Source organism: Saccostrea cucullata, unplaced genomic scaffold, assembly GCF_032062105.1.
Source record: "Saccostrea cucullata isolate Sc308-1 unplaced genomic scaffold, CSIRO_AGI_Scuc_v1 ctg414, whole genome shotgun sequence".
Lineage (NCBI taxonomy): Eukaryota > Metazoa > Mollusca > Bivalvia > Ostreida > Ostreidae > Saccostrea > Saccostrea cuccullata.
Window position 1 is genome coordinate 150841 of NW_026928683.1, and position 12751 is coordinate 163591.

At 32.5% G+C, this 12751-nt stretch overlaps 2 protein-coding genes across 3 annotated transcripts in view; one reads left to right on the plus strand and one right to left on the minus strand.

Annotated features, from left to right (window-relative positions):
• Positions 1 to 12751, minus strand: part of LOC134278432 (protein MON2 homolog) — a 145646-nt gene that overhangs the window by 75379 nt on the left and 57516 nt on the right. The gene's annotated exons all lie outside the window — the stretch shown is intronic.
• Positions 1 to 12751, plus strand: part of LOC134278430 (G-protein coupled receptor dmsr-1-like) — a 38231-nt gene that overhangs the window by 6668 nt on the left and 18812 nt on the right. Inside the window, exon 2 of the mRNA XM_062760747.1 lies at positions 3391 to 3438. The gene's annotated coding sequence lies outside the window, so the exon portion shown is untranslated. The remainder of the gene's footprint in view (positions 1 to 3390; positions 3439 to 12751) is intronic.

A 12751-nucleotide genomic window follows, 5' to 3' on the forward strand; every position in this document is an offset into this window, starting at 1 on the left:
ACTTCATGAACATGCAGAGAACAAAAAACTTTTAAAGGGGGGGGGGTGTTGTTGTTATTGCTTTATAAAAATATACTTTAGTATTATAATGTGGCCTAAGTTAAAACCACCTTCCAGCTTGATTAATGATGTGATTATTTTAATTTAGCAAAAAACAAGATATTCTCATTTACAATATCTGTTGAAATCACAATAAAAGAAACAAATCTCAACCAGGATTTTTTCACTGTCTCCATTATGGTTCATGGAGGCTGTTAAATAAAGGCTTCTTCTATTTCCAATGATATTAAATGCATAAAACATGTACAAAAGTTATCTTCTACAGTGTAAAAGTTTGATAATAGAGTAACATTTAAAGTAGGGATGAGGTGTAAAATTATCATCTTATAAATCTGTAATTATTTCATTATATTCCTCACCAATTCAGCTTGTTTTGTGGGCACGATTTCCTTTGAGTGGGCTTTTTTGGAAGGATGTACTCAAAGATAACAATGTCCCCCCAAAGTTCTCATGGAAACGGTTCAAATGATACCAGAGATACATGATGTATACTGTGGGTACAGAGTTCATAATTAACGAGTTTACACAACAACCAATTAAAAAAAAGAATTGATAACATTAGAGTAAACTTTGTGCCATTGACATTTAGAACCCTTAAATTTATAACAGTCTATTTAAGAGAGAAGTGCAAAGGAAATAGATTTAATTGACTATAGATGAACTTGATGGTAGGTCTATTTCATAAGCTGAGGAGTGAAATTATAGATATTTAGTTTAATTGTATCCTCTGGTTACGAACTTCTTTGTGTTGGCCTGCATGATGGACTTTTCTCTTGGCACAGAGAGTTGAATTTCTCAGTAACTTTAATATAAAGCAATATCTCAAATACCACAGATATCTTGAAGCAAGATGGAATTTAAGTTTCAGACACTTTGTCTTTGCTTATTTTCACTCAATATTTCAAATCCTAAGATATCTTAAAAAAAAATCTTGGCACAACCAAATTCAAGACAATTATAATGGCAATATAGACGACATTACACTGTGATGTCTGTGGAAATATAAATAATATTTATAGACAAAAAAAAGTTATATAGTACACAGTACTGAAAACATATCTTGCACGTCTTAAAATGGTATTGTGTGCATATGATTAAATATAAGTAATAAGAATAATTTTTATTTAAAAATGAAATTTGTGAGACCTTTAAGTTAAGAGTATTTAACAATTTGCAAGTAAAATTATTATTATGTATATAAGGCTACCTCCAGAAAATTGTTTGGTTGCCCTCTCCTGACTCTGTGTGTGAAAATATTGGATAAGTAGGTAGGTGACAAATTTTTTTTCTCAGAAAATTTCAATTTTAACGATAATTTTATTTAATTCTATTTTCAGAGTACTTAATTGCTTCTTGGATGTTAAAAAAAAGTTTTGAGTGGGACCATTTATAGCCAGTCGGTTGGGAGAGGGCAATCAAACAATTTTTTTAAAGATGGCCTTATTGACTAAAAATTACCATGTAATAAATTGACACAATAGCACAGTTTCTGTTATTTATTGTTTTTATACACAAACAGAAACAATGCCACCATGATAACCTTTGGTTGCTAGTCCTGGTACTCTGGTTAATTTGATAAAACCTGATCGCCACCCCCATTCATCATTGGTGATTGCTAGCTTAATCTATCTTTGGAATCTGGAGATAATTAAATTGTACTCATAGTGCAAAGTTATTTTCCTACCAAACCATCTCTGGTCAAAGCACTGTGTTGGACAAAGACATTCAACAACATTATAAGTTTCATAAAGGAGTTGGGCGAATAAGGCATGCAAATCGCCCATTGCTTCATATATGCATAAACTTTGTCATATTCAGAAAAGCACTAAATCAAATCTAGACTAACTTGTATAAAAAAACAATTTCCACTAAATATTGTACATGCTAAATATAATTCATTTACAGTGGACAAGTAATTAAGTTTTGAATATCAATTTTCTTTTTGAAATTAACATTCTTAAATCAAAGCTTTAAACTGCTCATAAGAAATTTCAACATTTTTAAAAATCATGTTTGTGATATGACACTTGACAAAATGGACATTAAATATTTCCCAGAAATGTTCAAATTTATCCTGCTTCAGACAAATTTGTAGATTGCTGATTGGATAAAGGCTGATCACATGACGCCCTGAAATTTTCCGTTTTACGTCTCCGTTTCCATATTACGTCTCCGTCGAGGCGTAATATGAAAACCGGGCACGCGATTTCGTTCGAAGCGTTGTTATTGTAAATAAAAATGGCGGCAAAGAAACGGTTTACGTACTAGGTAGTTTAGTTAAATTTCTTGTAACCATAACGATATTTTATGTTGATTGTTATTGGATTAAAACTAATATTTTCATAATATGCACAAACATTTTTTTTATATTGAAAAAGGTCTTAATAAATTCATGTCAGTTGTGACCTAATGATTCATACAGGGTGTGAAATGGAAAATTGGGCGAGGCAAAGCCGAGTCCCAATACGGATTTCCATTTCACACCCTGTTGAATCCAGGTCACTTGACTTGTAACTTATAGTATAAGTGTCATAAAAACTATATTTCAAGAGTGGATCTTAATACTCCATGTGTTTGCTAATTAAAGAAGGTATTCCATTTTTTACATCATATGCACAAGTCATTTTTCTTAGAATTTCATTATTGTATGTATATGTTTAAAAGTAAAAAGAAAAGTTGATTGAGATGGAAATAAAGTTTGACTTGAAAGTCTGGGACAATATGGAAACCATGTGTATATAGAAAACTTTTTTCCCAATTTACAAACTCCATGTTTGGGTTTTCCAGCATGGCAATAACATTTTATTGTTTCTCAAAGGGGCCTTAAGATATCCCTGTAACTTAAGATAATTTGGCAGACCTGATAAATCCTCCTTTAATACTAAAAAGCTGTTTCCATTACCCATGAAAATTACCAAAGGAATTCTCCGCTTGTTTTTCTTCACCCTATAATGCCTCCCGTATTTCTCATCTTCCTTAAGAAATTCCTAATCAGTAGCAGCTTAAAGCTTGAAATGAAAACAGCTAACACTTTTCATGTTATCCATGCTTCAAGCTTGCATTAGGACTGTATTTCAAAATAGAATTTTTTTTTAGCGATGCTGGGGACTTAATTGATTCTTGGATTGCTAGTCAATTGGCTATCATGAAAGATCATACCTACCCTCGGGCAGTCAGTTAAAAAAAAATATTCCCATAATATTTTGTCCCTGAACATTAATGACCCTCTTTAAGTGATTAAAGTGGGCTGCTGGATGGAAATTGATTTGTTTTCCTCACTTACTCCCTAATTAAACATTTCTATATTTTTCTGTTTTTTTGTTTTTGCAGGTCTATATTTATTGGCCAGACACTCTGGGATAGACCAATTTCTTACAGGTAGGTGACACATATATTCTTAATTTACTTCTCAGGTAGATAAGTCATCTGTTTCTCTCATAATTATAGAAACAGACATTGCATCATTATCATGTTTATTACATCTCAATTAACTGAGCAGAAAATAAACCTCATTTCTGAGATGTTTCAGAACTGGATATGTTTTTAGCATGTGTTATAAAAGTGCATTAACTCTTTGGGATTGTCTCCATAGATAAACATTTGTTACAGGTAACATAATATTGATGGATTCCGACCAAAGTAAGAATATTTTTAGAAGACTAGCATACTCTGGCATTGGCAAAAGTATGCAAGCAGTTTACTTCAGTAAACATGTTGAACAGTGATTTATATTGATTTGGACAAAAGCCTGAAAATTGATCTTATATACTGTATTGTTTGTCATAAGAAAAAATATATTTTGATCCCTTCATTATAAGTTGCCTGAAAATAAATGAAAATGTCTCCTTTTCTGAGAGGGGGGGGGATGCAGAAAAAAGATCTTATCACAGGAGTTGAATTTTATATATAATGAAATGTTTGTCTGCACTGAATTAAACTCAAACAGTAATTATTTTAAAAGACTAAGGATCTTCATTAACAACCTAAAAAAACAAATTCATGTTAATAAAAACATTGAAAAAACAGATTTAAATTATTTAAAACACCTGCAATGATAGAAGTATATTGATATCTTAATCTAATCAAGAGTTGTGTTAAGTGGTATCTCAGTGGTTTTAACTGTATTCACCACTAAATTCCAGCAGAGCATTCCATTATTCAGAGAGATTGCTGGAAATTTGACCAAGCTGAACACACTCTAAATATCCACTTAGGAAATATATAAACTCTGAAGAATGACAAGATGTCTCGAATACACAACAGAAATGTCTGAAGTTTACTTAATCAATTATTCAGGGAGTTTGGGAATGAGATAAATAGTACCATCCCCCTTTTTCAAACACATGTATTCTGTTGCTAATTTTAAAAGTGAGCAAGTTCAACAGCATTTACTGCACAGTTAAAAATCTTCAAAAGTTTTCATTAGACTCGTATCTAAAACTATAAATTTTCAGAACATATCAATATATACATGTAGCTGCAATATTTTTTGCGTTGATTTTCAGACCATATTGATAAAACAGTAAAACATGCTCAATAAAATGATCTGCCCAGGGACACATAATTTAACTTTGTTAACAGCATCATTGTATACATTACATTTATGATAGCAAATATGAGCTGCAAGTTTGATGCCGTAAAAATTTTTCTTCCAACATTGTTATTAACTACTGTAAACGTATTACATTTGGCTGTGTATTCTTTTTAGCGCTTTTGGCGGAAAGGAACTTCCGCTAATTCAAGTACAACGCTAAATATCTTGCACATGTATACATAAATAAGAACATTGAGAAATGCGCTAAATCAAATCTACGCTAACATGTTCAAAAATCAATTTCCGCCAAATATCGTACATGCTAAATATAATACATTTACAGTATTCAAATGACAGAAAAAAGAACATTAATAAACTTCCATCCTTTATATTTCAGACAGAACTATTTATATGCTTTGATTGAAGCAAAATTACATTAATTGTCATTCTGTACAATATTGATTTCTTACATTATAATACTATACATTCCTTTGTAGAAATCTTTCTTCTGAAAACAAAAATAATTCTTTATATCAATCTTATTAAACATAATGGTTCATATTACATACAGATTTATCATAATAGCATATTTTAACGCCAAAATTAATTTCTCCAAAATGCAGCTCATATTGCTTTAAAGTCATAGAGTAATGAAACTCTTTTTGCTGTATGCATGAATTCATAATAACAGTGTTTGCTTTAAGCATACTTTTACCATCAAACATTTTGCTATGTACAACAGCATCTTAATTTTACAGGCTTCAATATCTTTTTAAGCAGTACCAATTAAAAGTTTTAAGTGACTTGTTTGTGAATACTCCATCTTACAAATGGATGGGTATTTTCTGTTCATCTATGAATGTTTTAATTACGTGAGCACAAACACAGCTCTCTTTCATACAGAAAACAGAAGAGTGAAAGTAAATAATATTACCTCAAGAGCCATGAGCAGTTTTCTCTGAGAGCTCAATAACTTAATAAATAAAGAGTAGAACAAAAGTCTTTAACAAGAGGCCCATGGACTCACCTGAGCACATGGGCTAGTTAAAAAAACAAATCAGCTCAGTATTGAAAAGTTTACTTGTTGGGGGAGGGGGATTTGAATGTTTTATTACTTGAGAATGTCACTATATCAATGAAGCATAGTGCATATATAATAATAAAGCATACCTGTATAATTTCGCCATACTTGAGAAGTAGAGTTTTAAAGATTTTTCCTATATAAAGTGTATTTCTATGTAAAGATTTGATTGCCCATCATGACCCCACCTTACCCCCAGGGGTCATGATATAAACAAATTTGAATTAACTCTATGATTTGAACAAACTTGAATCTACACTACCTGAGGATACTTCGATTAGTTTCATCTTTACTGGCCCAATGGTTTTAGAGAAGAAGTTTTTAAAAAGATTTTTCCTATATATTTCTAGTATGTAAAACTTTTGATCAATCATTGTGGCCACACCCTACCCTCGGGGGTCATGATTTGAACAAACTTGAATCTACACTACCTGAGAATGCTCCCACATGAGTTTCATCTTTCCTGGTCCAATGATTCTGGAGAAGGTTTTATTTTTTAATTCCTATATATTCCTATGTAAAACTTTGATCAGCCATTGTGGCCCCGCCCTACCCCAGGGGTCATGATTTGAACAAACTTGAATCTACACTATCTGAGGATGCTTCCACATGAGTTTCATCTTTCCTGGCCCAGTGGTTCTGGATAAGAAGAATGTTAAAATATTTTTCCTATATATTCCTATGTAAAATTTTGATTAGCCATTGTGGCCCCACCCTACCCCCAGGCGTCATATGATTTGAACAAACTTGAATTTGAATCTACACTTCCTGAGGATGCATGCTTCCACATGAGTTTCATCTTTCCTGGCCCAATGGTTCTGGAGAAGAAGATTTTTAAAAGATGCCATTAATTTTTCACTAATTCATAATTATCTCCCCTTGGAAGAGGGCTATAAATGGCCCTTCATTTTGAAGAAACTTGAATCCCCTTCACCCAAGGATACTTTGTGGCAAGTTTGGTTGAAATTAGCCCAGTGATTCTTGAGAAGAAGATGAAAATGTGAACAGTTAATGACAACAACGACTAAAACAATGACAGACAACGTACAAATTTTGATCAGAAAAGCTCACTTGAGCCTTCGGCTCAGGTGAGCTAAAAATTCTACTTTTTAAATTCTATACCTTCAAGGTTCTATCACTGAAACAGCCAAGACAAGCATACTTTTTTCCCCTATATAAATGTCAGCAATTGCAATTTATTTCAAAAGATGAACCAGTCTCATATCCAAATTGAGAAATGAAATTAAATAATTATATATCATAAGCTTTGAATCTGGATCAAACCCGAGAAACTCTATAGATAAAAGCCGAATCAATGACAGCAATTATCATTAAGCTGGTTTTTACATATTTATAATATCAGTTTTACCAAGTAAAATGTAAAAAAAAAAAAATCGTGATATCAATTTAGCCAAACTTGCTGCAGATTTTAAAATCCTTCAGCCATCCATAGATGCCTACTATATGGGATTTATATATACTCTACAGATAAGAGGGCGTCAATAACAATTTTCGATAGCAGCACAGATTCCAACACCCTGATTTTTTGCACTCCTCTATATTGGCTGACTAAACAGCAAATTAGGAAAGTCTGAACATCAAAAAGATAATTTTAACTGCAATTTAAAAATCAATGTCAGATTTGATGTTGGCAATTTGCTGTTTAAGATAGACAAGACAAGTACTCGTGGTGATTATGTTTAAGCTGTAGACTATGTAAATTCTACCATTGATATCTTATCTTAAACTGCCAATTAAATCTGCTAAAGGTTGTATCAATGACATTTATTAATCTAAAGAGCCTGCATGCAAGATATTTGACTTTACAATTTTTTTTTCATGAATGAAAATTAAATAATTCTGCAAAATGCATATCAAATAATTCATAATTTTGGATTGTGATTATAGATATATGACCTTACGGTTATTCAACCCAAGAATCAAAATACAAAATTATGTCATTTTCTTTTTAGGAATATCAAAATTAATGAAACATTTGCATTTAGTTGGATGCTCCAAACCGTTTTATCAATATCATAGGCCCAGAAATCGATTAAGTTATGTATATCTGGAAGTAATATGACGAATTATTTATGTTAGGTTCACATGCGCTCACATTATCATACGAGTGTCTTAATGAGTTTGTCTCCAACAACCATTAACACTTCCTGTGATAATTTTCAATTAATTATTCTTATGGGGTAAAATATAACTCATTAAACCTAAAGCCAGTGGTTGAGTGACCACAGGAGAGGGCGATAACTACGTAAAAACCATCACATCCTAATCAGTACTCAATTAAGTGGAACAATTGTAATTTAGACTTCATCAGGAGCAGTGGCCAATGGTTTATTTGCATGTAAATGTGGTATCATGTCCAGACAGAGAATTAACCTGAAATTAAGACCTAATATTGTAACGTGACTGCTGTGACAAGCACTCCAGCTTCCATACAAGACTGTTGGAGTGCAAGATCTTATTTGTTATACCCCCCACTTGAAAAGTGGTAGGATATAGTAATCGATATGTCCGTCCGTCCGTCCGTCTGTTACATTTTGGGGTACCCATCTCTTATCCACAATTCCTCTTAAACCACTGAGTGAAATTTAATGAAACTTTCATGGAATCTTTATTACATATTGCCATTGTGTACCTCCTATTTTATTTTTTGATCCAACACATATTTTGGGTTTTCCAGCTACAGCAAAACATGGACTTCTTCCATTTGCTGACCGCCACAATATGAGAGGCGGGGGGTATCATTTAGTGAGCTCATTGCTCACAGTACCTCTAGTTTTAAATAACACTTTAGGGCATTCTGATTCTACTATCTGGTATCAATATTGTAATCTTTAACAAATCATTCATATTTCGTTGGAGCTAGTAACTATGGTTTCCAGGCTGTTTCAAAAATTCAAGAGAACTGAAAAAAGTGATCATTTGAGACACCGGCCCTCCTTGACTGGCAAATATCTAATATCTTTAAAATTAATTTTTTATTTGGCAAAATTTGAGTGACAATTGTAATACACAGTGCAATTCTGGAGGATATAATCTAGAAAGTTGACATGCCTCACAGATGAAAGCAGTTCTATCATATTTTGGGAAGTATAAACCTCTTAAATTATCATAAAAAAAGAATTGAATCATGATCAACTATTTTGCCTTTTTTAATTCAATTTTATAGTCAGACTTTCATCCTCCTTGATTCTATGTAAAAAGTCATTCTGAAGTTTTAAGCTCTCTGTTTTAATACCTATTTGTTCACGACACTGCCTGATCATTATATAATTTGTCTCTCTGGTGTGCTTTTTATTTACATCCAACATCATTTTATGTCTTCAAGAAATGCCATCAAGTCATAAAATTGCAAAACTGTTGGAAGACATTCTCTTCTTAATTTTTTTGATCCATTGCCTTTTCAATTCCTTCTTCAAGGGCGAAATAAAACCCCAATTGATACATTTATCAAAACTTGCTGGATATATATTTAAAATAAATACAATATTAATTCAAATAACCAAATAAACTCAATACTAAAAGTCAAACTCTGTGGTCCTAAAACTAATGCACGGTACCAGGTATAAGACAGATAAGTTCAAGATTTAGCTCTGGAATTTTATTTTTGGGTGCTTTACTGAACGCTTCTGCATTTATCCATCAACATATGCAAAAATTTTTAATCCACTTTAGTACCCTCTATTACATGTACATATTCACATTTTTATTCCTTTATGTTTTGATAGTCTTCAGACTTCTAAAAAATCTTATTTAAAAAATATATTGTAATTCCAGGTCAGAAGTATACTGAGAAATTTTCCACTCATTGCTTATGATAATTCCCAAAGGTCTGGTTTATCATCATATTTACAATGCTTTGTATCTCAATATATGCTCATGCACTAACTCATTTAATACATTGAATTAAAGCATGGTAGCACAAAACAGTTTCATGCAAAGTTCATCTAAACCGAATATATCATGAGTTTCATTTTTTTTCCCTGAAGAACAAGCAACCTTAAAAAATCAAATTTGCAACTATTTACCAACTTCCAAATATACTTTAACCACTATAAAAATGAGTAAGCATTCTGCTCCCAATTTCTTTTTTATAATATTAAGACATTGAGTGCTTTGATTATTATTCTGGGATCAAAATTCAAGAAGAGAGATTGTTGGAACTTTTTATTACTTTTTGTAAATCAATTACAGATTTTTATCAATTTAAAGCAATTAGATGTGGGATTAAGACATCAGCATGGGGAACTGTCTAGATAAACAAACGAAATAAATTTTAAAAAGTGTAAAATGTATTACACAAAGAAAATTGAAAACTTTCTTCTGCAGCATGTTAGAAGGGGAAAAAAAATCTTCAATTAACCAACATTGAAAACTAGACATTAGAAGTTTGAATTTGTTTCTGCACGAGAAATCATTGAATCTGAGATCATTTGGATCTCATTACTGATCGGTCACTATAACGTTATTTTGGATTGATGCAAATTAACACTGTGAGTGACCTCTTGACTAAAGAGTACAATAAATCACAGACAATCAGAGAGCATTTCCTTAAATGAAAAACCTATCTGAGGATGGTCCCTGTGGAATGTATACATGTACTAGTATACTTAGAATTTGATAAAGTAGCACATAAATAAACTAGGGTATATTCGGGTAATTCCGGACAAAACTCACATAAGCGTTGTTCGGTGGGAGTAGCAGCGCGAAACTGATTGATGGGTAACCCAGTTTTGAATTGATGTGTGAATTTCATACATAATCCTCCATAAATAGATGTTTTAGATTGTTTTCCTCCAGGTCTTATTCAAATATTAGCAAAATAAAACGTATTGGCAGAGTGGGGGTAAATCCGGACACAATGCGGGTAAATCCGGACAGGCCAATCTTGTATGGCGGCGTAAACGTGCAATGTCAAATAATAGCATACAGTAATTTGTAATTAGATTATTTGTAAGATTTCAAAGATCCTCAGCACTATCATATAAAGCATCTCAGTTGTTAATACAGTTATATTCAGAGAGATTTAATTATTAAATTTCTAAGTATCTTACATCTCCTTTGTTACTTTTGGACTTCAGAATCTATGAGGACGACCATTTGTTTTTGATGAGAGGGGAGTTTGCATTTGACAATATTGACAATAAAAAATCTGTCCTTTAAAAGAATAAAACAAAATATTATCAAATGAGAATAACATAAATAATCCGACCCTGATTGATATGTCACTACCCCCCCCCCCCCCTTTCCCCTTTACAAACACGCACATATGAAAAAGCATTCTCGGAATTTTATTTAAATTAAAAATGTCACACAGTCATTTACTTTTGATATTTGATCTCATAAATGATATTTGAAGAATTAAGTTGGTGGACAACTCGTTGAAGTACAGAATCGTCCGAAATCCTGCAGCCTATCGAACATCGCTGTTGTGGACCAACACGTTGATTCAGTACTACTTGGACCTCTTTAGGTTTTAATAACCATTTTGACCCTGGTACAAAAGTAAACAAGTTAAATTGATGCAAAGCATCAAATCGGCTGCAACAAAATTTAGCAGTAAAAAAATTCTTTCACATGCAAGGAAAGCACGTCAAGATATTCAAAGGAGAAATGGTTGAAATCAATCTTTTTTTTTCAGCCTATCTTCAATTAAAGCAAAGTAAATTTTTTTTAAATTTATAAATAGACATTTTACCGCATTTGCTCATAAATAGATTCATCGACGTAAAAAAAGAATAAGTCAATGAGGAATGATGAGAATTTATTGAAAATGATGATGTAGCCCTCTCAAGATAAACCATGCGCTGATACCCTGGATCTTTGTCACGTGATAATGCCCATGGCTTATGCAGAGTAGGCTCTGCTGCAAGCCGCGGTGCAAAATGTAGGGAAAATATCTTTGCATCATTTGCAGCTTTAGAGCATATTCAAAACAATATTTTTACTGAGTTGAATATTCACCATGCACTTTTATCATGTCAACATTTTCCGGAAAATCATGGCAATTTCCTTTCATATCTTACACACTCCTAGACCGGGGAGTACCTATTGTACACTCTTTTTATATAACCATAAATTTTCAATTATCTGACGAGAAATGATAATGAAATTGAAATATAATAACAACAATTATTAATGCTACTGTTAAAGCAAGTTTTTAAAAAATATCTTACTCAAGATTTTTACTTTTTATCAATCAAGAATTATGACTATTTATAATAATGAAAATTAACGTCTCATTTCCCCATGTGCAATTTCTAACACAACCACAAATAGATCGGCTGCTGCTGCGGCGATATAACAAAGACGATACTATTTTGGTATCTGTCCGTTTTAAATATGCCTCTTTATATGGCCCGTCTAATATTGCCGTCGCATTGCAATCATATGGATTGTTTTCTTCATGTTGGAGTTATACCCTGCCCCCACTGCCAATTCTTTAGGTCCCCAGTTGTGCATTCCGACGGACATATGTTGTGGATGACTAAAATTGGCGGCATCTCTGCTGAAATGTAAAAAACTGTAATGGATAAGATGTAGGAAGAATTTATTATGTGTATGCGTGTCACTATGTGTAGATTTGAGTATTTCATAAGTATAATTTTTAGATAAATATTTATAGAGCGTATTATGGGCACTTTATTTTGTACGTTGAAATTGTAAAAAATTAAAGTACTTAGCATCACTCACTCTTAAAAAAGAGCTGCTTTATAGGGGAAAGGGGGGGGGGGGGCAGAACAGAGTATTTAATATATTTGAGCTCTTCCTCTTTATGACTGTCCCGTCATGTTACTATGGATTTGATTTACTCTTCGCCCAACTCACATTTTGACCCCTGTTTATTAATTTTTTAAAAAAAATAATCATTATTTATTTTTTTTTTAGTAGATTGTAGATAACTGTAACGGACATCACCCATCCACCCCTGCGCACACACGAGTTGATGATTATTAAAGCTTTTAAAATTCTTTATCTGTGCCCGAGGCCGAGAATTTTAGTTTGAGAGCCCCCTCACACCGTTTCCCTAGCTGAAAAAAAAATACATTCTCCGGTCT